The sequence below is a fragment of the Jaculus jaculus genome, chromosome 2 (assembly GCF_020740685.1).
Source record: "Jaculus jaculus isolate mJacJac1 chromosome 2, mJacJac1.mat.Y.cur, whole genome shotgun sequence".
Lineage (NCBI taxonomy): Eukaryota > Metazoa > Chordata > Mammalia > Rodentia > Dipodidae > Jaculus > Jaculus jaculus.
The window spans coordinates 180,503,905-180,530,406 of NC_059103.1; the positions used below are offsets into that span (position 1 = coordinate 180,503,905).

Consider the following 26,502-nt stretch of genomic DNA (forward strand, 5'->3'; position numbering starts at 1 on the left):
ATTGTAATAATGAATAAAATATTCAAAAGTAAACATATGAAAGTGAATTTTAGAAGTAGCCTCTTCTTCCATCCCATTTCTGTATATATCTAAGATAGACATATGATAATCCCAGGAAAACATTGACTACCATTATTAATTAAGCACCCAGGAGGCTGGTTGTTATTAGTAGACAGAACATAATGGTACATGCAAGTAATTTTAAGGCTGTTGTATATTTAATGAACTATGCCAACTTGTAATATGAGGTCCCATTATTAAGCTTAGCTGTTTAAATCCACTTCCACAGCAAAGTAGGAGGTGTTTTCTTTATCCTTTTACACAAACATAAGTTAGTGAGAACTCAAGTGAAAAAGAAAAACACATTCTAAATCTCTGAATTCAGATTCATAGCTTGCTGTCCAGGAATTATATAATTTAAATGAATTACATATTTTCTTAGTGTATTGGATGGTAGACATGGCACTCAAGAGGGAATAGGATTTCATATAAAAATTAAGAACAAGTGAGTTGGGCATCTAGTGGATTGCTTTGAAAGAAGAAAGTTGTAACAACATTTAAGTTGACTAAGACCTTGCAAGAGTGCTCAACCATTTGATATTGTGACATAACACTATCACCTAAAAATGTATTGAGCTACATTCATAGCTGTTCTGGGATGCAGGCAGCACATGGGATGCAGGTTGAACATGCATACTAGAGAATATATTAAGGGGATAATCCTCTCTCTGTTAGGGAGACATAGGAGAAAAGAGCCAGAAACATGTCCTTGGTTAGATAGAGGCAAATGGACTTTACATGAATTATAATTCCACGAAATGCTTTTAAAGAAATTATTCTAGTAGATGAGAATGGACATTCTCAAAAACCTATTAAGAATCCAAGGCACTTAAAAATAACATATACACCCAGCACTTGGGAGGTAGAGGTAGAAGGAGCATTGTGAGTTTGAGGCCACCCTGAGACTACATAGTGAATTCTAGGTCAGCCTGGGCTAGAGTGAGATCATACCTCAAAAAACCATGATAATAATAATACTAAATTCCTGGAGCCATTTTACTTAAAAAATATTCAATAACCAAATAAAGACATTTTCTTATTTTAACATTTATATGTATTAACATTACCTACATGATCTTAGTAACTTTAAATTCTATGCCTCATTTTGAAAAGAATTACAAAGAAATACAATGTCCTAGGAAAAACTTTGAGTCAATCTACTTTTTTATGAAATGTGTAGTATATGTATGCATGTCTGTGCACACAGTGGCTACAGATGCATGTGCAGGTATGCATGTGTGGAGGTCAGAGGACAACACTGGGTTTCATACTATGGAGTGCAATCCACCTTCTTAGAGACAGGTTCTTTCATGGTCTGGAGCTTATCAATTAGCTAGACCAGTTGGCCACAGAACGTCAAGGATCCTCTTGTCTCCACCTCTGCAGCGCTGGGGTTATAAACACTTGCCTTCATGGCTGGCATTTTACATCAGTTCTGAGCATCAAACTCAGGTTCCTATGCTGCCCATGTGAGCATTTTTTGTTTATTTTATTTTATTTATTTATTTATCAATTTATTTATTTATTTGAGAGTGACAGAGAGAGAAAGGGGCAGTTAGATAGAGAATAGACGTGCCAGGGCCTCTAGCCACTGCAAATGAACTCCAGATGCATGTGCCCCCTTTTGCATCTGGCTTACGTGGGACCTGGGGAATGGAGCCTCAAACCAGGGTTCTTAGGCTTCACAGGCGAGCACTTAACCACTAAGCCATCTCTGAAGCCCCATGGGAGCATTTCACTGAGCTATTTCTCCAACCCCAAATTATGAACTTTAATAAACTTACAAATAAATCAACACAATGTATGGGGCTTAAAGAATCCTCCACACCCAATGAGTATACCTGACTTGGGAAGGTTAATAAGCTAAAGAACAAAGGTAAACACTAGCTCAGATTAGGTGCCCACTGGGGTATCAGGCATAACACTAGAGCTTTGAAAAAAATATTTTTATTTATTTGTTTTTTTAGAGAGGGACAGAAAGAGAGAAAGAGAGGGCACACCAGGGTCTCCAGCCACTGCAAACACATTTCAGATGCATGTGCCACCTTGTGCACCTGGCTTACGTGGGTCCTGGAGAATTGAACCTAGGTACTAGGCTTCACAGGCAAGTGCGAAGCCATTTCTCCAGCCCACACTAGAAGATTTCATGGGTGTCATCTCATATTCTAACAAAAACCTTATAAATGAAGTCATAGTAAATCTATTTTTTTTAACTCCATGGGGAAGATGGCTTGAACATTTTCCAAAACTGCAGAATGAAATAGATCTCAGAGACAGTAGTGTGATAAACATTGCTCAAATGTTACTTTTTTTTAAAAATTATTTATTTATTTATTTGAGAGCGACAGACACAGAGAGAAAGACAGATAGAGGGAGAGAGAGAGAATGGGTGCTCCAGGGCTTCCAGCCTCTGCAAACAAACTCCAGACGCGTGCGCCCCCTTGTGCATCTGGCTAACGTAGGACCTGGGGAACCGAGCCTCGAACCAGTATCCTTAGACTTCACAGGCAAGAGCTTAACCGCTAAGCCACCTCTCCAGCCCACAAATGTTACTTTTTATATTTAGATATAGATATATTTAGATTTGTAAAAGTAAAATTAAATACCCTTTCAAGTTATTTGTTTATTTATTTATTTGGTTTTTCGAGGTAGGGTCTCACTCTAGCTCAGGCTGACCTGTAATTCACTATGTAGTCTCAGAGTGACCTACTCATGGTGATCCTCCTACCTCTGCCTCCCAAATACTGGGATTAAAGGCATGCGCCACCACACCCGGCAAGTTCAACTTAAAAATTCTCTTTCAAGACCTGACTCCAAATACATTAACTCTTAGGTGAAACAACCTGTGATGTATTCTCAGAGCTAAATGCATGGATACAGCATGGGCTTGTTGTCCACACCCTGTGATTGATGATGATCATGAAACACCACTCCCCACTCCGATTTTGCTGTATGAGGTGTAGAGGAAGAACACTTTCAAAGGTTGTTTAAGATTGCAGAGGGAAGTGATTCTCTCTGGGAACGCTTCTTTACTTTGGCTACATCTTCAAATTACTTGGTTGAACTTTTTTAAAAAGTCAATGCCTGGGGCACATTGTGTGATTCTGATTCTACTGTACAACTAAGTTTTGAACACATTACTTTGAGTTTCTCCATACAGCTAGGGTATTAGTCTTCTGAATGCTCTGCCAGTGAGGTTTGATGTATCAAGTGGTTATTAGGAATTAAGCACAGCACCGGTTTGATGGTTCTGTCTATCATTAGGAACGGCATAACTGACAGTAATGGTGATCACCATCACCAGAGTATTTTGCTGTACTTTTAATCAAGCAGAAGCCTGTGGGGGAGGGGTGGCTTAGGACACAGCTCAGTCAGCAAGACACTTGACTTGCAAGCATGAGAATCTGAGTTCGATCCCCAGTTCCCACACAAAATGCCAGCTGTGGTGGGATGTGCCTGTGATCCAAGTGTTAGAGGTGTGGAGACAGGAAGATTCTTGGGGTTCACTGTCCAGCTAGTCTTGCCCTAATTAGTGATCTTCAGGCCAATGAAAAGCCCTATATCAAAGGACATGACGTTTCTGAGGACAGCACCTGACGTTATTCTGTGGCCTTCACATGCAGAGCACACATGGACATATGCACTTGCATGCACAATCATGCACATTTACAAAACCATAAGACTAACTAAACTGTTAATTGCCTTAGGATATTGGCCAATAACATTTCTTCCTTTTTAAGTCAGGAGTCTAATGCCAAGCAAGATTGGAACCTATAAATATAACAGCCATATATAATTCCAACTTTGCCTTCAAGAATGCAAAAAGATGTCGACTATGATATTTGTGTTAGCTATTTTTGAAATTTACACACTATATAATTAAATAAATAGTATAGCATGTCTACTTAGGAGCTGCTGTGACTCCTTAATCCTTGTTTGTACTAACTTCCAACCAGGAGAACATGTAAAAACTCCCATATGCTATATTTTGTACAACCTAAAAGCAGCCAATATATCACAATGGACTTAATGTGTGGTAATAATTTTACATCAATAGCATTAATTCTCATTTACTTCCTAAGACAAAGCTTGTAGCATAAAATCATATGACCTGAAGTAAACTCAGAACAGATACTCATTGAAATTCAGTCACTCGACGGCTCTCAATCTGGCAAGAATGGGAATAGCTACATGCCACCATAGTTAGCAGTTCTCTCCCGTCAATCAGCTCACAGATACTCATAGTGAAGAGCACATAATGTAGTTCGAATAATTTGATGAAAGTAAAGGTACTTTCACCATAACAAAAGTTAAAGCATGTGCTTAATATTTTTTTTTTTCTTTTGAGGAAGGGTTCCACTCTAGCCCAAGGTGACCTGGAATTCATTATGTAGTCTCAAACTCATGGCGGTCCTCCTACCTCTGCCTCCTTAGTGTTGGGGTTAAGGTATGAGCCACTATGCCAGGCTCTACTATATACATATACATATACATATACATATACATATACATATACATATACATATACATATACATATACATATACATACACACACACACATATGTGTGTGTGTATGTGTGTGTGTCAGGAGTCACAAGTTAGATAATATAAATTCCTCACTCTTACTGCTTACTTGAAATTTTAAATTTTCTCCAGACTTTTAACTCAAAAGGTAGATTTTCAAGAATTACCAACATTTTACACAAGGTAGTTTAGCTAACCTATCTTCCTTAATTTTCTTACGTATTATGACAAATTTCTGACAGGAGTATAACCCCCAAGGAAAACAAATTTCCTCATTCACCATCACAAGAAGACAAATGTATTGGGAAGATGTTATCAAATATGACTTCTCAGGCAAATAGGAAGAACATAGAAAGCTTTAGTTCTAAAGCAAGGGATAAGACTTGTCTAAATAGACTAAGAGTCGGATGGCTGTGTCTACTCTCTAAATGGAAATCATAGAAATCTGTCCTGGGGTGTAGTGCATCTGGAGCCACTCTTTCTTCTAAGTAGAATGTCAATGCTAAATTTGCAATTTGCATTCCTGCTAATGTAGTCTGACAAATGTTTCAGCTAAAATATCCTGATTTGGGCAAATAGATATTAGAAGATGAGATCACCTTGTGTACTTGTAACATGAGCCATAGATGAATGCATGAAGCCAGGCAATTAAAAATTCGTGGTCACATTATCACTAGTCTCATTCACAAGATAAACATATATTAAACATAAAAATTGGATTTATTTTAAATATTCATTAAGAAAGACTAGGATGTATCTTTAAATTTTCATGCCATTTTCTCCTCCTTGGCGTGCAAAATTTTCATTAGTATGTATAAAAAACAGTGTAAAAGGAAACACATTCTTCATAGTAGTGAGCTATAAGCAGCATAATGAAATGAAAAATGCTATGACAAAATTAGGGCTTTAAAAGAAAACAAGCAATACAATTATTTATATATTAACATGATGCATTTCTAAGTAGGTAAGTTTAATTTCAAGTCATCTAATGTTTTTTAAATTTTGTTTAGGGAATAGAAAACAAGGTATCATTGTTAAGTCCCATGGTTTTTTTTTTTTTTTGTTTATTTTATTTATTTATTTTTTTTTTGTTTTTTTGAGGTAGGTTCTCACTCTGGTCCAGGCTGACCTGGAATTAACTATGTAGTCTCAGGGTGGCCTCTAACTCTCGATGATCCGCCCACCTCTGCCTCCCAAGTGCTGGGATTAAAGGCATGCGCCACCACGCCCGGCAAGTCCCATGTTTTTAAGAAGAGGTTTTAAATGGTTTATGTTCTTCTCTAACGCCCTTTTCTCTATGTCCATAAAACTGATACTTATTGTCCTATCTTTATATTATATAATTGGATAACAAAATATATAATTCAATGACTATGAAATAGCTTTAGAGTAATTGAACAAGCATCATCATATATGTAATTTATGAATCTCTATAGATATTTCCTGTAGTGTACAGAACTAACATGTTAGTCACTTCATATAATTCATAACTTCATCATCATTTTAGTAAGTAAAATCAGATTAGCTCTTGCCTTTTCCACTGAGGAAAATAATTTTTAGTTATTGTTTGTATGAGAAGTCTTTTCAGTACTCTTGCATTTAACATTCTATTTTGGGATTCCTTAATTGGATGACAGAATGCAATTTTATGAATGCAAAGAATTTTACCTGTTAAATATAAGTACTGTACGGATTCTTTTTCTTCCAATACTTTTTTAATGAGAAAGGACCAATATTGTTATTTTGAGCTGAGTTTAAGATGATTGATGACTTTTCTGGAAAAACTGCAGTGATGATTAATGGTGAAGCTAAAAATAGATGCTAGATTTGAAAGTTTTGGTAGCAAAAATGAACATAAAGAAAAGAAATATTAATCAAGCTGAGAGAATGAGTTTGTGGGTTCATTAATGATACTTCTGTGAATGAGTTGAATGTATAAGGGAGTTTGATCTACATGTCCAAGCATATGATCTTGAGTTTGTTAATTTTTTTTTTTTTTTTTGGCTTGGAACATTTTCCCTAAGTCTTTGGCTAGACATCATGCCATAGCTATTTCACCCCAAGAAGAAATAGGAGAGGACTGGACAGACAGCTTAGCAATTAAGGTGCTTGCCTGCAAAGCCAAAGGACCCAGGCTCAATTCCCCAGGACCTACATAAGCCAGATGCACAAGGTGGCATGTGTGTCTGGAGGTCATTTGCAAGGGCTAGAGGTCCTGGTGTGCCCATTCTCTCTCTTTCTCTCTCTTTCTTTTACTTAAGAAAATAAGTAGGATGGAACACACTAACAGTTGGAGAACTGCCATTTCTGCACAGCTTCAGAAAGCATTTCCAGCTGCAAGTAGAGAGTACAGAGGATTGCATATTTTTTTTCCCAGTATCATTTTCTTTCTCCTCTGCCCATCTAAATCCAAAGGTTATCTCTGGTTCTTGGCTTGACTTGCTTTATCCTTTAATTTTCCAGTTATGGAAAAGGTAAAAAATGATTTCTTACTAGAAAGCTAGAAAAAGAAATTTGTCTACATATAAAACTTCAGTAAATAGGTCAAGAGAGGAAAATTTATAAAAGAGCTTTGATTTTTATAATGATATGAAAATTAAAAATGCACTTGAGATGTCAAGACCTGGCTTGGGTTTTGAAATAAGAATGGTTTTTAAGTTCAAGATTAGGTATTTGTTAAACATTTAAAATTCTTAATTATTAACTAGGTTACTTAAGAAATTCTCTTAACTTAGCCAGATGCACAAGGGGGCCCACGCATCTGGAGTTCGTTTGCAGAGGCTGGAATCCCTGGCGCGCCCATTTTCTCTCTCTCCCTCTGTCTTTCTCTCTGTGTCTGTCGCTCTCAAATAAATAAATAAATAAAAAAGAAATTCTCTTAACTTCCCTCATTTGTAGAGAGAATGGCAATAGTTGTACAATCATTAGATGGAGTAGTATAGGCAATCCCCCAATGCTAAACACTTGAATGTGCACTGATGGAAATTATTTATTTATGGTTTTGATAATTTAACACATTGAATGAAACAAATATGTATATCATATTCTGTAACAGGGAGACTGGAGAACACATGCCCCTTCTGAGGGGGATAGCTGTAAGTGATAAACATGTGAACAATCAACAGTTCTTGCTCTTTTTACACTGGTTCATTCATTCAGATTATAATTTAGGGAACAGATATGTATTGAATACTTACTACATGTTAGGAACTGAGGTACAGATTACAGAGAAATTAATGAAAATGCCAAGTAGGTCCAATCCCTCAGTGATCTTATACTCTCATGAAATATACTGCTTTGTGATATATTTGTGTAATAATTATTCAATTTTAGGCTCTCAGGGCAGGTATCATATGTCAAGATGTTTTGAAATGCTCAAAGTTATATATATTACATTCTGACTGATTTAATTTGAAACTGAGAGCAAGTACTGTATGCACATATGAGAGGAATGCAAACTATAGTTCATTATTTGAAAATATAAAACATTACCCAGTTTGAAATTGTATGAAAAATGTTCAAAGGATGGGCCTTTGAAAAATCCAATATGACAAAAAAAGAAGCCAACAACCATTTATTATTACTGCTGTATTTCAAGTTAATGATGAAAGGAACTTTAAGAGTACACAGATGAGAATTATCAAGTAGAACTTCAAATAAATGCAAAACAAATATTTGCAATTTATTCTCCAAGTCACTCAAATACACAAATTAATAATGTTTGCAAATTGTCTTGCTATAACTGATTACAAAATTCAATAACATGTGAATTTCCAAGTTAGTATTTGTGTTTTCATAAGTTATTAACTAGAAGAAACACCAATCTTGTTTCCTTTAGTACTTCGTGGGGTCACTGGGGAAGAGCCAGGTTCAGCACCATGGACAAACCCTCAAACTCGGCTTCTGATTGGGGGCTATAGGTAGGGGTGCCCCAGATTAAAGTTAAGAAATAGCTTCATAACAGCCATTTTCATTTAAATTCATTAAAAATCAAATTAATAAATAACGCTGAACTTGATAATAAGAAGTTTATACCTCTATCTTCTATCTTACAGAAAAAAAAAAGTAACGGTGTTTTTCAGAGACACACATTACCTTAATATGTGCATTTAAGTGTCATTAGGATTAACAGTGCCTGTTCACTTAGACTATCATTCCATCCCTTTTAAAGTTAGTTTAATGTGTATTAATGGTGTGCAATTGATGAAATTACAAATTGACTCTCCCTGGGCACAGGTTAAGTCAAGAAAGGAAGGGAAAGACTGGTTAATGTTTCCTTCTACCACATTCTTCACTTATTCTAGAAAATATGACATCTTGGCCCCAGGAAAGAAATGATAACTGATGGTAGGTTGAATTTAAATAGAATTTTATGGTTCAATTCAGGAAAATGTTTTTGGTTGGGTCATCAAAAGTTCATCATTTTCTTTAGGGAATGAGAAAAAATGCTCTCTTTTGAGATTAAATTCATGTTTTACATACAGATGTTCAGAAAAGTAGATAACTTCTTCTATATTTCCATTACTCTGCTCAACTTGCATATTCAACTTAGACAGCCATTCAATATGTTATTATTTTGTCATTTCTATCTCATATCTTCCCTATTTGTCACATTATATAATGGTATATAGTTATTTTATTAATATTTTATTTATTTACTTATGGAGAGAGAAAGGCAGACAAAGAGAGGTAATAGATGCATCAGAGCCTCCAGCCACTGCAAATGAACTCCAGACACATATACCACCTTGTGCATCTGGCTTTACATGGACACTGAGGAGTTGAACCTGGATCAATAGGCTTTGCAGGCAAGCACCTTAACTGCTAAGCCATCTATCCAGCATGCATATAGTTATTTTAAAGTTTAAAATAGATATTATGATTAAGAATATTTCCATTAGTACTTTTAATACAAATAATTAAAAATCCATGGTTTGGTTTCAGGAACATGACTTCATTTCAGAATGTCAGGGAGATTAGAATCTAATATTAAATTTGCAAAAATAAAACTAAACAAAATTTTCACTTTATGTTTGGAAAGAACAAAAACAAAGTATAAACTCAGTACTGGTTTCAGTTTATTTAATACAGAAAGGTGACTACAAGAATAAGAATTCTTTATATACTCTTGTTCTTCATGATGTATAAACTCAAAAGTAAAAGCATATCAGAATAACATTGATAATGGAACATAAAACCTAAGACAAATGGTGCTCTTTGCTTCTCCTAAGGAATTTAGTTCATTTGGCAAAGTATATCCTAGGCTTTAAACTGTTATCTTTTATACAAAAGATCTTGGGACTATCGTGAATGTGTTTGATTAACCCTTGTGCAAAGATATGAAGAAGATAGAAATCTAGAAAGGAAACAACTACTTATTTAGTTTTTGAAATGTTCAGCTTTTCAAAAACTAAAGCAATAAGACTTTAAAACAGATTATTGAGATAGAAATAAATAGGCAGTCCTTTGGAACAGATGAATTAAAAAGAAACTTTCTGAATGTTTAGAAAACAGTGGAACTTAAATATTAAAACTAGATTCAAAAGAATAGTTATAAAAGCCTAACTTTACTATTTATTTACAGATAAGATTAGGACTAGTAAATCTGAAAAAATGGGTATGACAGAGATGAGACTCTGGATACAGCTAGCACAAATGGTCTAAGTGGTCAGTGTACCATCAAATAAAGTTACAATGTTGCTGTCCGTAGGAAGTTAGGTCTTGCCAACTTTGCACATGGTATTCTCCTGAGGAGGCTAGAAAGTTGCTTTTTTTTTAAGTGTGTGAATTCTCCTGATTAAGACAATATCTATCTTTTATAAATGAATATTACTCTGATTGTTAAAACAAAGTAAAATATATCTGTTGAATGAAGTCGGCCTATAAGCTGTTAGCTTGGGACATGTGGCAGGGCATATGTCCTTCAGCAAGGCATCTGGTAAGTGTTCACAGGAAGTTATTATAGATTATTTTGAACTACATAAAAGTAGAGATGCTGCAATTATGTGAGTTAGTATCTCATCTCAATATAATGGTAATTGGATATAATGATGGCTGCCTCAGCACATTTAGACATTTTTAGGACCATAGATGGGAAAGCATGAAGAGCCTTTTTTTAGTTTAATATCAATTGTTCTCTAGTTGTTCTTGGTAAGTAGGCATTCCTCTCTCATTCCCTGGAGCATGCCCCAAACTTTTTCACTGAAAAAGTCTCACAGTGTTCTTGGTGCACAACTTGTAGTTCACAGACGGTTTTAGGTAATTGGTAGTCAATTCTCTTTAAAAGTACACACACACACACACACACACACACACACACACACACAATTGTAATTAACATATAAAGCTTGATATTTTGTGGGTATAAAATCTAAACAAAAAATAGTTTGCTTAAGTAATTTTAAGCAAATAGTAGCAGTATAGCTCATATTTAGAGACTGTAAAAATGCTTCTATACTAGTGGATCTGAGGCTCTGCAAATACAATATTCCACATGCACAAGGATCTTCTTTGAGCAAAAGTGTGTATGGGCTTGCACCCATACTCGGTTGATGGGACCAAAGATTTAGTTTCTTGTTTCTGTGTGGGAAATTACATTTACATATTGTGTGGCTTCTTCCATTGGTGGCCAACTTTCAAAGAAGACATTCCTAACAAGATCGTTCTTAAAGTCCAGAAGAGACTTTTCAGATATTTTATTTGTATTTCAGATTTCTCTCAAAGAGAGAAGTGCTTATGAACATTAGTTTCTTTCTACAAAAATCCAGTCCTTTCCTGTTGTTTCTGCGAGGAGATAGCATGGTTCATCACCTGAAAGCAGCCCATCATTCAAAGTGCAGGGCTGGAGAGATGGCTTAGCGGTTAAGCGCTTGCCTGTGAAGCCTAAGGACCCCGGTTCGAGGCTCGGTTCCCCAAGTCCCACGTTAGCCAGATGCACAAGGGGGCGCACACGTCTGGAGTTCGTTTGCAGTGGCTGGAGGCCCTGGCGCGCCCATTCTCTCTCTCTCCCTCTATCTGTCTTCCTCTCTATGTCTGTCGCTCTCAAATAAATAAATAAAAAATGAACAAAAAGAAATTTAAAAAGAAAGTGCAATGTACACTTAAAATCTTAATATTGTCATGCCAAAAACCAGGATAGATAAACATAGACTTAGTTTATCACAGTAAATACAAGGGAATAGTGTTCTCCTTTATTCCTTAAAATTTATGTACAAAACTGGAATTAATATTGAATGCCATGTATTATTGTGTTACATTGGCATCCTTGATTGAATGGCAATACCTTAAACATATGTATAGTCTTTCAAAAGTTAAATACTTGATATGCAAATATTAGTTTGTAGAAAAGTATTTAAGTACACACTACTTAAGATAACATGTACAATAAAATAAGGCATTTTGTGTACATTTATATTTAGAAAATAGGAAGTTGGGATTTAAAGCATTTATAAAATGCTGTTAAAGAAAGGTTTGGGGGCTGGAGAGATGGCTTAGCGGTTAAGCGCTTGCCTGTGAAGCCTAAGGACCCCGGTTCGAGGCTCGGTTCCCCACGTCCCACGTTAGCCAGATGCACAAGGGGGCGCACGCGTCTGGAATTCGTTTGCAGAGGCTGGAAGCCCTGGCGCGCCCATTCTCTCTCTCTCCCTCTATCTGTCTTTCTCTGTGTCTGTCGCTCTCAAAGAAATAAATAAATAATTAAAAAAAAAAAAGAAAGGTTTGGGACGGGCATGGTGGCACACGCCTTTAATCCAAGCACTCGGGAGGCAGAGGAGGAGGATCACCATGACTTCAAGGCCACCCTGAGATGACAGAGTTAATTCCAGGTCGGCCTGGACCAGAGTGAGACCCTCCCTCGAAAAACCAAAAAAAAAAAAAAAGAAAAGTTTTAGTTGTAAAATCATTACAGATTTATAGAAGCTAGCAAAGATAATACAAAGAGTTCCTGTGACCTTCCACCAAGTATCCCATGATGATCATATTTTATGTACGACATTAAAATCAGAAAACTGACATTGGTGTAATGTGTTTTTAAAGCTTTGGCATTTTATCCTATTACCAGTCAAGATGGCCACTCTGCCATCATCACGGAAGTCTCCTTTATGCTACCTGTAACTGTATAGTCATGTTTTTCTCAACCTATATGTAAGCTATACCAAAAACTAGTTTGAAAAAATTACTTATTAAATATGAGAACACCTCCCATGACTGAGCCTTAACTGGTTCTGTCTTTGCAACTGGCTAGTTATTCCACCTTTGGACAATGTGTTCTGCTAGCTTCAGTAGCTTACCCACAAAATAAAGCTTGAGATCAGCACATTTCAGGGTGTTAATTTACCTTAAGAACACATCTGATTTCTGTTTGTTTTTCGAGGTAGAGTCGCACTCTAGCCAAGGTAGACCTGATATTCACTATGTAGCCTCAGGTTGGCCTTGAACTCAGAGCGATCCTTCTACCTCTGCCTTCTGAGTGCTTGGATTAAAGGTGTGGGCCACCAAGCCTGGCCACATCTTCCTTTTTAGCTTCCATTTTGATACTGAAGACTGTGAAGTCCAAATGACTTAAAACTGGAGTGCACTATGACTTGGACAGCGAGATTTACCTGTATTTTCATTAAAATTATGCCATTATCAAACAAATTAAACAGCCAAAGTTTGCATTACAATATATTGTTGCTCCAAGATCTGAATCATGTAAAAAACAATGACTTTCCAGCTCTCAAAGTGACAAGTGTACTGTACTTTCTCCAATGTCATATGGAGGAAATTTGGCACAGAGAGTGCTTGACTCCTTTTGCCCCAAGAGTGCCCATTGGGCTGGAAGAAGGTATTATGCCCAATGTGCCTGACCAGGTATCTAAGCTGGTAGTGTGGCAGCAGAATCTTCAAGGCGATTCTGGACTGTGGGGTTCAAATTTGGTCTTTCCCTGGGAAGCGAGGAATCAGGGGCTGGAAGCGCCTCATTCCGTTACCACTGAGACAGGAGGCTGGGAAGTCATCAGTGGAGTCCCCAGCTTGGATTTCCTTGATCTCACTAATGGCTCCATTAATGGTGACACCTGTACAGCAGCGATCCCCTAGGGACTTCGTTACCTAAAACTATGAGAATTTTCTCCATGTGCCAATTTAAACTTGCATTTCTCTGCTGTTCTGTTCTACCATGCCTGTTTCAAATTCAAACGTGGTGACACCGGCCATCAAGAGTACAGGTCACCTTGGGCTGTTCAATAATATATGCATTCACCTTGTTGGCCTCAGATAATCTTTCTGAAACCGAAACTTCAAGGGTGTCCTCTGGGGACTTGGGACTATGCGAGGATGTGGAAAGGTCCACCAGGGCTTTTGGAGACACCTGCTCTTTACGGAATCCCCATTTTGAAAAGGTGGCATTTCCAAGCTTGGCTATGAGGACAGCCAGGGCAGAAAAGGAAGCAAAACAGACAGACAGCCTCGGGTTGCAAAGTCCAGCCAATCCACAACCAATCAAAAGGGGACGCAGACCCCTCAGCAACCCTCTGCAAAGCGCTTTGGGGGCTGCTCCAGAGCGCCTAGCATGTCTCCCTCAATGGAAGGGATGGCTTGGGGTCCTTGTCCCTCTTCGCCCACTTTGGACCCAAGACGCTGGTTGTCCTCTGACACTGACTGACACGGATGCGCGCATCTTACCCTTTCTCTCGCTGCGCACCGGGTCCATCGCGCGGTCCACGAGGCGCCCGGGCGCGCCGGGGAGGCCGGAGCCCCGCTGGGCCGCGGACCCGGGAGACCCCGCGTGGCGGCTGCTTTGCGCTCAGGCTGCAGGAACCGAGCCCCGCGCTCTCCAACTGCGCCAGCCCGGTTGGGACACGTGGTGCCGCGGCAGCCGGTCCGCGCCACTCTCCGCTGTCCCTTGGCTTCTGGAGCCAGCTCGGCGGTGGCTGGGACTGCGGACCACGTGGGGACAACCCGGAGACCCGAGGGCCGGCACCGGTAGGTGGGGGGCGCAGCGAAGCGGGCGTGCGCTGGGAGGGCCGAGCAGTCCCCGGGTCCCGCTGGCTCGCTCGCAGGCGCCGGACCTGAAGGCCGCGATGCTGGATGCAGTCACGGGGCCGGCAGGCTCCACAAGCCGTTCCTAGCGGGTGTCGCACTGCAGTGGTGCCTCTGTGTTCCCACCAGTTGGGGGAGCCTCAGTTAGGGCGGGGGTCCGCGTTGCACAACCCTGCGCGAAGCCCTGGGGGCGACAGCAGAGTTTAGGAGTACCCTGACCCCCACCCCCACCCCCGCCCTGGAGATGAGAAGCACCACAGTGTGAACTTATGGTGACCTTCAGCACAGTCTATTTCCTGGGGCGGAGAAAATTCCTGTGTACATCACAGTCTGCCTGGGAGCAGTAAGGAGGCCACCCCAAACTGAGGACACACTACCTCCTCCAGCCACAGCCCTTTCTAACTTCACCAAAACATCGGAGGCACGTCAGTCCCCCTAACAAGGTGTCTGAGTTTTCTGATTAAAAATATATATATATTCATTTGGCTAGGCGTGGTGGCGCACACCTTTAATCCCAGCACTCGGGAGGCAGAGGTAGGAGGATCGCTGTGAGTTCGAGGCCACCCTGAGACTCCATAGTGAATTCCAGGTCAGCCTGGGCTAGAGTGAGACCCTACCGCGACAAACCAAAAAAACAGAAACAACAGCAACCAAAAAATTTATTTGCAAGGGAAGGGGAGAAGACAGAAGAAGGAGAGAGAATGCACGCGCCAAGGTCTCTTGCCATTGCAAATGAATTCCAGACACATGAGCCACTTTGTGCATCTGGCTTAATGCGGATACTGGGGAATTGAACCCCAGCCATCAGGCTTTTCAAGCAAGTGTCTTCAACCACTGAGCCATCTTCCCCGCCCTGACTTTTTACCTATAATAAATGTCATCATTCATTTTCTAGTTCTTAAGAGATCATGCGCAAAGAAAGGAAAGAAAAAGCATTTCAGAGGAGATTGATGGGCCTCTGCTTACTTCTCTCAGATGTGCTCCTTCCAGGTGGCCCCATTAAGAAAGTCAAGTCTGCAGAAACTCTATGCTCAGGCTTGTTAATTCTCATGTAAACCAAGAGGTCCACACTAGCCACCCAGTTAGCTAAAGACGCTTCCACACAAGTCTCTTTTGTCACTTGCTTACTCTTGGAGATTATATATATATATGTATGTATTTTTTTTTGGATTAATCTTTATCTGTGCCCCTCCAGGAATCCTTCTGTGCCCAGGACTGCTTGTGGAGAGCAGAGTCCTGTTCTGGCCTCCACTTTGCCTCCCCTTCCTCTGCTCTCTGTTCATATGTTTACTAGAGTTCTGTGCACACATAGATTAGGATAAAATGGACCCTCCCTCCCTGCTTCTCTCTTGTCCTTTCAAATGTTGGCAGTACTGGATCTTAGTAGCTACTTTGTCCTCCCTCCAGCATCTCTCTTCAGGATCCAACCGCTGAGTTTCATCCTTTCTTAGCTTTTATATAATGCATGTTCCCCCATCTGCATGGCTTTTGGCCTAAACTGATGGTTGTCCAAAATTTCCTTGGTCAGCTTGTCTTCCAGGTTCTCTTGGGACTGTGCCCTAGAAATTTGGTTTACCTCCTTTTGTGCTCTCCACCATTCAGGTTTTTGGGATCTTTGCATCATTGAACTCCTTAGTAGGTCTTCAAAGATCATAGTAGAGTTACACAAGTATAATAAGATTATTGTGTAAAAACCTGTCAACTCTGCCCTTGCGTTGTAGTTTCCATTACAACAGAGATTTTCATTTGCTTAGAAGGGAATGTCATTAGATTTTTACATGTATCAGCTACTTTCTTGTTGCTGGGACAAAATACCTGAGCAGAAGCATCTTACAGAAAGAGCTTATTTGGGCTTACAGTTTCAGAGGGTATATCATGGTGGAGAAAGCATGGCAGAAGCAAAAAACGACTGCCACATCATCACATCAGCAGGAATAAGGAGGGGGGGAGGGAAGGAGGGGAGAGGAGAAAGGGAAAAAAAGAAGAGCAAGTGTGATTATAAAACCACAAGGCTCACCCCCAGTGGCTCTATATCCTAAAGGTTACACAACTTTTAAGAACATTGCCAGCAGCTGTGGATTAAGTATTGAAATACAAGAGCCTATAGGGACATTTTATATTCAATCCACCAGATTTGCCAAAGGCTGAAGCCTCAAAAACAAGCATGTATTGGGGAAATGATGTGGAAGGGTTGAGGAATGAAGGCTGTAACATGAGAAGAAGGAAGATAGAAATATGCAGATAGGCAGCACTGAAGTGTGAAGTGTCAGGCAGACAGACACAGATTGGGAAGAAGAGAAAGACAATATGGTTTCCATTAGTGGGTGTTATGTGGTGCAACCAGAGCAGAGGCTCCCTCCAGAGCTATGTTCCACCTGCCTCATCAACATCATCTACAGAGGACCTTTGAAATGAAGAATTAAATAAAGGGCTGAAGAGATGGTTTAGTGGTTAAGCACTTGCCTGTGAAGCCTAAGGACCCCAGTCCGAGACCCCATTCCCCAGGGCCCACGTAAGCCAGATGCACAAGGTGGTGCATGCATCTGGAGTTCACTTGCAGTGGCTAGAGGCTCTGGCGCACCCATTTATTTCTCTCTCTACCTGCCTTTTTCTCTGTCTGTCTGTCTGTTGCTCGCAAATAAAAAAAAGTAAAATGCATTTAATAAAGATCTGTAGACAAATATCAAAACACAAACCACTGGACTCAGACTTAGATGGACTTACTGCAAGAACACAGGGTGATGGTGCAAGCTGCAGGATCCATGTAGGAAGAAAGTATCAGTCAGAGGAGTTATAGAATCTTGGAGTATAAAGGCACTTAAAAGATTACCTCATTCTTGCTTCTGAGATATTATATCAATCATGTTTCCTCAGTTCTTGGGTTCTTTGCATTATTTCTCAAAATGCATTATGTATCCAAGTCTGCGTTCATTGTACACATCTACCAGAATAGCATCAACCAACCAACCAACCAGTCAAACCACTTTCCCCTATCTTCTCGTTTCTTTCTATGCTCTAGATTGGAATTAGACTGCAGAAAATTCCCTCTTGACCTCTTTATGTCTTCAAAGGATGTTAAGTAAGGAGTTCACAAGTTGGAGAGTTTGAATCTTGTCCAGAGCTGTATTGTCTTGTAAAAAAGTGGAAGTTGAAAGAAAAAAAATAAGTGAAAGTATTTGCAAAGAAACTTCAGCATTTCTTTTCTGGTACTGGAGTGTAATTATCTCATTTTAAGATCACCTGGGCTCTAGCTGAAACTGTAGAGGATTTGGGGAAATGAACAAGAGTTCTGCTCTCTCTCTGTGAACCTGATATCAGCACAAGAGTGAAGGAGATAGACACTGAAGACACTCAACTCCTACCAAACCAGAGATGCAAAGATTCAGAGGCGCCTAAGAGCCCAGCCCTGAAGTAGACCTAAAATGAACCCATCATGGCTCAAGGAATTTGGCCAAAGAGGGGATGGAAAGATTGTTAGGGCCACAAGTTGGGACATTACACACAGATATATTGCCTCTTCTTTGTAACTGATGGCTATCCCCACAATGCCCTACCTACAATCTCCATGGGAATAACCAGGATCCCCAATGAGGAGGGACCCTCTGGAGGGTGGCAGGGATGAGTGAAAAGATGGTACAAAATGTGCTCTTTACATACAATGTCTATAACTAATAAAAAAAGAATATCTAAATTTCAGTTCATCACTGTGTTATCAAAAAACATGTAGAGCTTGTATCTGTCTCTAACTAAGTTCCTCACTCAGCAATGTGGACAAAGTGCCTTATTCCAAACTTGTCTTATATGTTCTTTAAGATTTGTTTGGTAAAGTATGGATCTGTGTGTTCCTTCTTCAAGATAATGGGATGAGGGCATTCCCACTGGCAAAGTGCATGCTACATACCAGGCCCTATTTTACATTGAATGACATAATTATTACAATTCTTCTGAAGATGTAGTTATCTCCATTTACTTTGCTGATGACAAAAAGGAGGCTCATAACTTGTTCACATCATGAAGTCAGTAAATTCTGCAGTGGTGATTTGAAACTAAACATTTTCTTAGATGTACTAGGGATTGAACGTAGGGCCTCATGAATGCTGAGTAAGTTCTCTTAATAGTGACCAATATTTCTAACCCAGCTTTTAATATTTTTATTTTGAGACAGGGTCTTGCTAAGTTACCCAGATGGACCTTGCAGTAACGGCAGACCTTGAACTTACAATCCTCTGCCTTAGCCTCCCAAATAACAGGATTTGCAGGCCTGTGCCATCGGGGATTCCTTGAAGCTAAATTTGTATAATCATTCTGTATTCCTATTTACTCCAGAGGCTTTCTGAAGCCAATGCATTTATGAAAAGCAATTCATGAATGGGAGTAGGCAATGGTCTTGCTGGATGAAAGGGGGTTAGATTTGGTCCTATGGGTCTTTTGGATATTTGTTTTAGTTACTTTTTTTCAGATCTGTGATAAAATACCCAACAAAAGAAGTATAAGAAAGGAAGGAGTGGGGTGGAAAGATGGCTTAGAGGTTAAGGCATTTGCCTGCAAAGCCAAAGGAATCTGGTTCGAATCTCCAGGACCCCACATAAGCCAGATGCACAAGGGGTCACATGCATCTGGAGTTTGTTTGCAGTGGCAGGTGGCCCTTGTGTGTATTCTCTCTCTCTCTCTAATAAATAAAATATATTTTTTAAAAAGGAAGGGTTTAGTTTGGCTTACAGTTTAAGGGGTCCATTGTAGTGAGGAGGTAGTGAATGCAATATGAGGAAGTTGATCACATTGTGTCCACAGTCTAGAAGCAAAGAGACATGAATTCTTGTCCTGTATTTGTTCTCTCATTTTTTTCTTTTTAGGCACTCAAAAGATCCCAGCCTATGAGATGGTGCCACCCACAGTCGGTGTGCATCTTCAGTTCTTAGCTAAGTCTCTGTAAGCACCCTCGATGTTCAGAGGGGTGTCACTGTGGTGTGTCTAGTTTTAGTAAAGTTGACAATGAATTTTAACCATTACAGTACTCAACACAATCATGCAGTAGCTATTCTTAAGAAAGGGTTAGCCTAGCACCTGGTAAAAACCCTTATGAAGACTTGGGAACAGTGTTAGAACACCTTAAACCATTCATAGGATGATTAGTATTAGTTAAAATTATATTTTGGACAACTTCTAGGACTATACCATGATTTTAAAAAATAAAATACTATCTAATAACTCATATTCATAATTTAGTGATCTAAGACACATAGTGTAGAGGAACTTTAAACAATTCTCACACATATCCTCTCTAAGCCAGTAGATCCTCTTGAAATAATAAACATAATGCACTAAGAGATTGAAGTGAATGTCAAAGGAAACAAAACAAAGAAAAGTGCTTTGTGAACTGTAAGGACACATTCATTGTTATTTATAGTAGAAGTATTTATAGTTATATAGCATCGTAGTAGTGTTTATAGTAGGAGACAAGTGGAGAACACATTGTGAATTGGGTAGAAAAGGGATATTTTGTATTTAGGGTCAGATTTGCACAGATATAGACATAAAACTTTAGCAGGGATAAGGGATTTATAAATTCTTCAATTTTTTTTTCCAAATATCAAATGAAGAAGTAGGTAAACAAAAAGAATACATCGTCTGAAGTCATATCACTTCCTTAACAACATTGTTGAAAGTTATAATGACATGATACTATGGGAATGGACAGAGTCAGAATGTATTTATTGAGTGGATATGATATGTCAGGATGTTTTAGATGGTATAAATATAGTGATGGGAAAATAAATAGAATCCCTACCTCCTAAGAACTAAAACTCTTAGGAAGAGAGGGAGGTAAAAGAAATGAGAACAGAAAAAGTCATTTTAACCACTGTTTTTTACATATATAATTTAAGTATTTTCAATATTTTACTTATGTATTAATGAGAGAGAGAGAATGACCACATTCTTAATTCTCTTTTCTTCCCAGATTTCACATAAAAACCACCAGTAAAGCTTGTCTGTTCTATAACGAATATATCTGAAATATTTTTTTTTAATTTTTTATTTATTTATTTGAGAGCGACAGACACAGAGAGGAAGACAGGTAGAGGGAGAGAGAGAGAATGGGCACGCCAGGGCTTCCAGCCTCTGCAAACGAACTCCAGATGTGTGCGCCCCTTGTTCATCTGGCTAACGTGGGACCTGGGGAACCAAGCCTCGAACCAGGGTCCTTAGGCTTCACAGGCAAGCACTTAACCGCTACGCCATCTCTCCAGCCCATATCTGAAATATTTTTACTTCTCATCATATTCCCCACTGAAGTTGCTGCTAGCCACTCACTGAGGTTGAAATTCAACTAGCACTTAGGGGATGATGCTAAGACTGTAGTGTCATTACCTTTCCTAATTTAACAACTTTAAAACAGTGGCCAGGTGCTAGAGAGATGGCTTAGCAGTTGAGGTAAGCTTGGGACAAAAGTAACTTAAGAAATCTGTCAATGTGCAAAGTTCCTAAGGGACAGAATATCAAATAAGTTCACTCCATTCACCACTTCTAAGCCTTGTGTCCAAGGCTAATAATACTAGGGAAGAGAGACCATTATTCCAAGATCTTGAGCTGAAAGAAATTTTCTTAGGCTTCCTTGATAGGGTGTCATGAGTCGGACCTGGGACTTATTGTGTCTACCCTTCAGTCAAGCCTATTTTCCATCTCTGATTAGGATAAATGTTTAAGTATACGTGGGCTGAATTTAAGTAGAGTACATCTTTTCTGAAGCTATGAGGATATGTGGACTGTGTATGCACATAGATGAATGAATTATATAGGAGATGATATTAACTATAAAATTGTGTGTGCATGTGTGTATGTATATGTGTGTGCATGCATGCATATATGAAGGTAAATGGTAAGATTTTAGAAAGGAGAATACTGAACTCATATTATGAGGGCAGCCTTTGTCATTAAGAATTCATAATGAAAAAGCCAGGCATGGTGGCACACACCTTTAATCCCAGCGCCACTCTGAGACAACATAGAAAATTCCAGGCTAGCCTGAGCTAGAGTGAAACCTTATCTCGGAAAACAAAAATGAAAACAAAATAGCAACAACAACAACAACAAAAGAATTCAGAGAGAAATTTTCTGAGAAGGTTAAAGAAAGATATGAATATCGCTTTGGTCTTCTAGTTTTAAATAAGAATTCAAGTTAGCCTCTCAGGTCAGGCAGTAGATTCAGTTACTATTTTACTTATTAGAAGCTCCAATTTGGAGTCTTATCACTTTGGGATAGAATAAGAGCCTGAAAGGTGGATACATTAGCTTTATTATTAACTGGATGTTATAAGTACATGAGGCCTTAATTTAGTTCCCTTATGGTGGAAATATTTGTAGTTCTTTGGAATTGTGGTTTGGCTGTATGTCTTAGAGTCTTACTCAAATATTTCATGTTCTAAATGAATTCCCCCTGGGGGGTGGAATATGATTCACTTGTAAAACATCCACTAATGTTGTCTATGCTAGATGCTTGTTGAAGTTACCTTTGCATTGCTGAGGCATATCCCAGACCAGGGACAGCTTATGGGAGCAAAGGGCTTATTGCTGTTTTACAGATTCCAGGAGAAACTTCCTCATGGTGAAATAAGCTGGCTCACTTTAGCATATATCCACAGCTGAGAGACAACAGCCAGCATGAGCTGGCTCTGAACACACCCAGTAGAGCTGGACTCAAGATCCACCCCCAATGACAACCTTCCCCAGCAGGGCTCTGCATCTTGAAGACCAAATAGGAAGCTTAATCTTAAAAAAAAAAAAAAAATGCCTAAGGCTATGGGGACATTACATTCAAACCACCACAATGTTGGACACAGAAAGGCCCCTAATCTTCCCAAACATAGGCTAAATAGTTCTCCTGTATGCTCCCATAGCAATTCTAATTCTCACTAAAAAACACATATCATATTATGTTATAATTGCTAGTATTTCCCATTGAAGTTCAGAGTTTTATAGGATAGGATTGAATTATTGTGTCTGTACTATTTGATGTAGGGGTTGGCATTTTTTTTTTCTATACAAAGATGAGATAATAAACACTTAGGATCTGTGTAATGCTTTGTCTCTAATACAGATGTGCACTTTATATAATGTAAAAGCAGCTGTAGACAATAGGAAAATGCATAGATGTGGCCGTGTTCCAATAAAACGTTAATCACAAAGCAGGCGATGAGTTGAAATTTTCCTCCTTAGCTAATAATGTAAGTGCTTAGAAATGTTTTGTTGGTTTATTTTGAGACATGGTCCCACTGCGTGGCTTGGCTGGCTTGGCACTCACAATCCCCCTGACTCAGTCATCTCAGTCTGTACCTGTAGGTGTGCACTACCACACCGAGCTTCAATGGATTTTTTTTTTAATGTCAATGGTAATGGTATTTTAGTTTTGTTGGGTGAATACGTGAAAGTATGCTGTCAGCCTGCACCCTTGGGTCTTACACTGAAGTGGAGAAAACAATTACAACAACAATGAAAGATCATGGACAGGTATTCTAGAAAAGGCTTTGTGGAAGAAGTGGATTCTGAGTCCTGGTTTGAAGATGGAATAGTATATAAGGTTACAATGAGAGGGAGGATTTGGGAGCGGGTGGGCAGAGAGTATGCTGAAGTACAAAAGCAGACAGGTAGACACAGAACTCCATGACACACAAGGAGAACTGAAGGTAGTTTAGCAGGAGGATTTTCAGGATGGAAGACAGTTTTAGTTCCTCTATAAGTATTCTAACCTCCTTCTCTGTTTTCCTCTGGGGCCAACAGTTATCATCCTTTTCCTCTTTATTGTCTCTTACCTTAATGTTTGAGCATGCATCAGTGAGTCCTACACTTGAAACTGTTACTTACATTGCTGTTGTCATTACTGACACCATCACCACCATCACTTCCTTCACCTTGACTACCACCATGCCCTTTGTCATCATATTGTCACCTCCACTGACACCATTTCCTCTACAATCAATGCAACCACCTCCACTACCTGCATCACTACCATCCCTACTAACTCCAAGACTACCACCACTACAGCACCCCATCTTTTCAGTCTCTGCCATCACCTTTGCTACTTGCTCTGCCAGCTTTACCACCATCATTGGGTTGACATAACCATAATGAAACTGTCCCTTGCGTCTCCCCTTTAAGGCAGTTGTGGTGGTTTGAATAGATGGCCCCCAATGAATTCAGTTTTTTATTGTTTGTATTTTGTATCTGCAGCTACCTGGCTGGAGGCAGTGTTATTGGGTGGATCTTAAGCTGTGGTGGTGGGTTTTAGATTTCAATCTAAAGATATGCAAAGTGTGCCTAGCTGGAATTCCTGAAGTATGCTGTGGCTTTTTACTTTTAGGCTTGTACTTTTTGTCTCTGCTTGGTCCTATGAAGCAGGCCAGCTTCTTCTGCCATTTATGGAACTTCTCCTAGATCTGTAAGTTTCAATAAATATCTCTGCCTCCATAACTGCATCTGCTCTGAAATTTCATCTCAGTGAACCTGAAGCTGTCTGCTACAAAACTTGTTACCAGTAGTGGACTGAGATGAACCTGACCATGTGGATGTTGATCTTTTGAAACCTTTGTTTTGGAGGAATAGGCATGGATTTGGTGCTTGCAACTGAAGGTGCCTTCTGGAGTGGTAAGCCAAGTTTTATGTACTATTCTAATGAGAGTTTGAGAATGCTAAATGCAGACAGTATTGAACTTCGAGGCTTGCCTTATGCACTTTCTAAGGAGAAGGAAAGACTACAGAGGACTTTGTTGGAATTGGGCTACTGGCACAAGGGCTAGCTGCGTCCTGCTGCCCAGTCCCAGAGAGTTTGATCAAGGTTAAATTTGTAATGGACTGATGCATTTGGCTAAAGATATTGGACTGAGAGATTTAGATTTTAAGCTGGAAAACCTCAAGCAAGTTAAAATTACAGGCACTGCTATTGTCAAAACACATTAGCAATCTTTTTTTTTTTTTTTTGGTTTTTCGAGGTAGGGTCTCACTCTGGCTCAGACTGACCTGGAATTCACTATTTAGTCTCAGGGTGGCCTTGAACTCTCGGCAATCTGCCTACCTCTGCCTCCCAAGTGCTGGAATTAAAGGCATGCGCCACCACGCCCGGTTCACATTAGCAATCGTAAAAGAAGATGTTTCAATTGCTTTACCACAGAAAGGATGCCTGAGGAAAGACTATCATAGAAATGCAAAAACTTTTGGAAAGAGTTGACTGGAGAAGGAACCTGCTTTTCAAGGTTATGATTTATTTTGTCTGTGAAATAAGACCATGGCTATGTCCTGCACACCTGATATTGGTTTCAGAAGCATGAAAAATACGAGGAGTGGTCGTGAATTGCACATGCTTCCAGGAGCTGCCGCTGAGATGTGGCATGAGGTAAGGCCTGATGCCCTGATAGGCTGAACGAGCCTTTGGAAGATGGACTGTGGTTTGCATGAAGACCTGAAGACGTTTTGGATATACCAGGACTATGCAAGCGCTACCATAGAGCACACTGTTGGCCTGAGATGGAAGTGTTCCCTGCTACTCTACCCAGCTGGAGGGGTGGAATTGGAAAATCTGGAGACTGTCAGTCTTTGGTTGTATTGGACTTGAACTGCAAAAGTTAGAGGCTTGTTTGATGGTGGTTGAATTTGCATTGTTTTAGTCTCCCCTTGCTATGCATTATACCTGTTGAAAATGTTTACTCTGTGCCTTTATATGTTAGAAATGTTTAACTTGTTTGATTTTACAGGTCTTAATATCTTAAATTGGTCAAGACTGTGGGGACCTTTGAAATTGAACTGAGTACAATTTATAATGTGTGATGGTTATAAGTCTATTGTGGGCCAGGGCAGAATGTGGTGGTTTGAATAGATGGTCCCCAGTATATTCAGTTTTTATTGTTTGTAGTTTGTATCTTCAGCCACCTGGCTGGTGGCAGTGTCACTGGGTGGATTTTAAGATATGGTGGTGGGTTTCAGATTTCAATCTAAAGATAAGCAAAGTGTGCCTAGCTGGAGTTCCTGAAGTGTGCTGTGGCTTTTGACTTTTAGGCTTGTACTTCTCTGCTTCTGCTTGGTCCTGTGAAGCAGGCCAGCTTCTTCTACCATTTATGGAATTTCCCCTGGAGCTGTAAGCTTCAATAAATATCCCTTCCTCCATAACTGTGTCTGGTCTGAAATTTCATCTCAGCGAACCTGAAGCTGTCTGCTACAGCAGTCATGGCACCTCCCTGTTTCACATAACCTTTCTGCAGAGGAGCGTGCCCTTGTTTCCCCATCCTTCTTCCACTCTCATCTGTTGCTTGGCCAATTAAAGTCTCATCACTTAATTTAATGTACTTGTCATAAAAGCACTGCTTGCTATGACCACGACATGATCATATTCAGTGGACCCTGCTGACCTTTAGCTTACTAGAACTCTCTGCAGCATTGGTTCTATCTTCTACTTCATCCTTAAAATACTTGCTTTCTTTGATTTTGTAATGCATAGCCTTTGGCTACCTCCTCATTTTTTTGTTATCTCCTTTTGCAGTCTTCTTTAAGGGCCAAACACCATCAGTCTGCTGGTCACAATCTTTGAGCATCTGTGGATGAAATCTTTCATACTCAGTCCTTACAACCAGTGAATAGGTGCTTTATCCAAAAGATGGAGTAAAATCTAGGTTAAAAGGTGGAAAGGCTGATGAGGGAAATAATGATTTGCTGAACACTTGGTTCTGAGCAGGCTTGGGAGCATAGCTGAGGTTGCAGAATTTAGATTGATCATGTCTTAAAATGGATCTGTTGTAAATTTTTTCCAGCATGCCAAGAATAAGGGGGGGGGGATGGAAAGCAGAATAGGTAGATGGGGGTAGGGAAGGGAAGGGATAAAATCCTTAAGTACTTTTTAATTATCTGCACTGAAA

General features: G+C 39.5%; 1 protein-coding gene across 12 annotated transcripts in view; it reads left to right on the forward strand.

The window, feature by feature from the left end:
- Positions 1 to 26,502, forward strand: part of LOC101604374 (protein SMG5-like) — a 136,601-nt gene that overhangs the window by 24,979 nt on the left and 85,120 nt on the right. For 3 of the 12 annotated variants that reach the window (XM_045142634.1, XM_045142633.1, XM_045142638.1), the window contains exon 1: positions 14,388 to 14,548. The exons of 8 other annotated variants lie outside the window; for them this stretch is intronic. The gene's annotated coding sequence lies outside the window, so the exon portion shown is untranslated. Of the gene's footprint in view, positions 1 to 14,386; positions 14,549 to 26,502 lie in introns of those variants that run through there. One more of the 12 variants, XM_045142628.1, reaches the window with a different exon arrangement.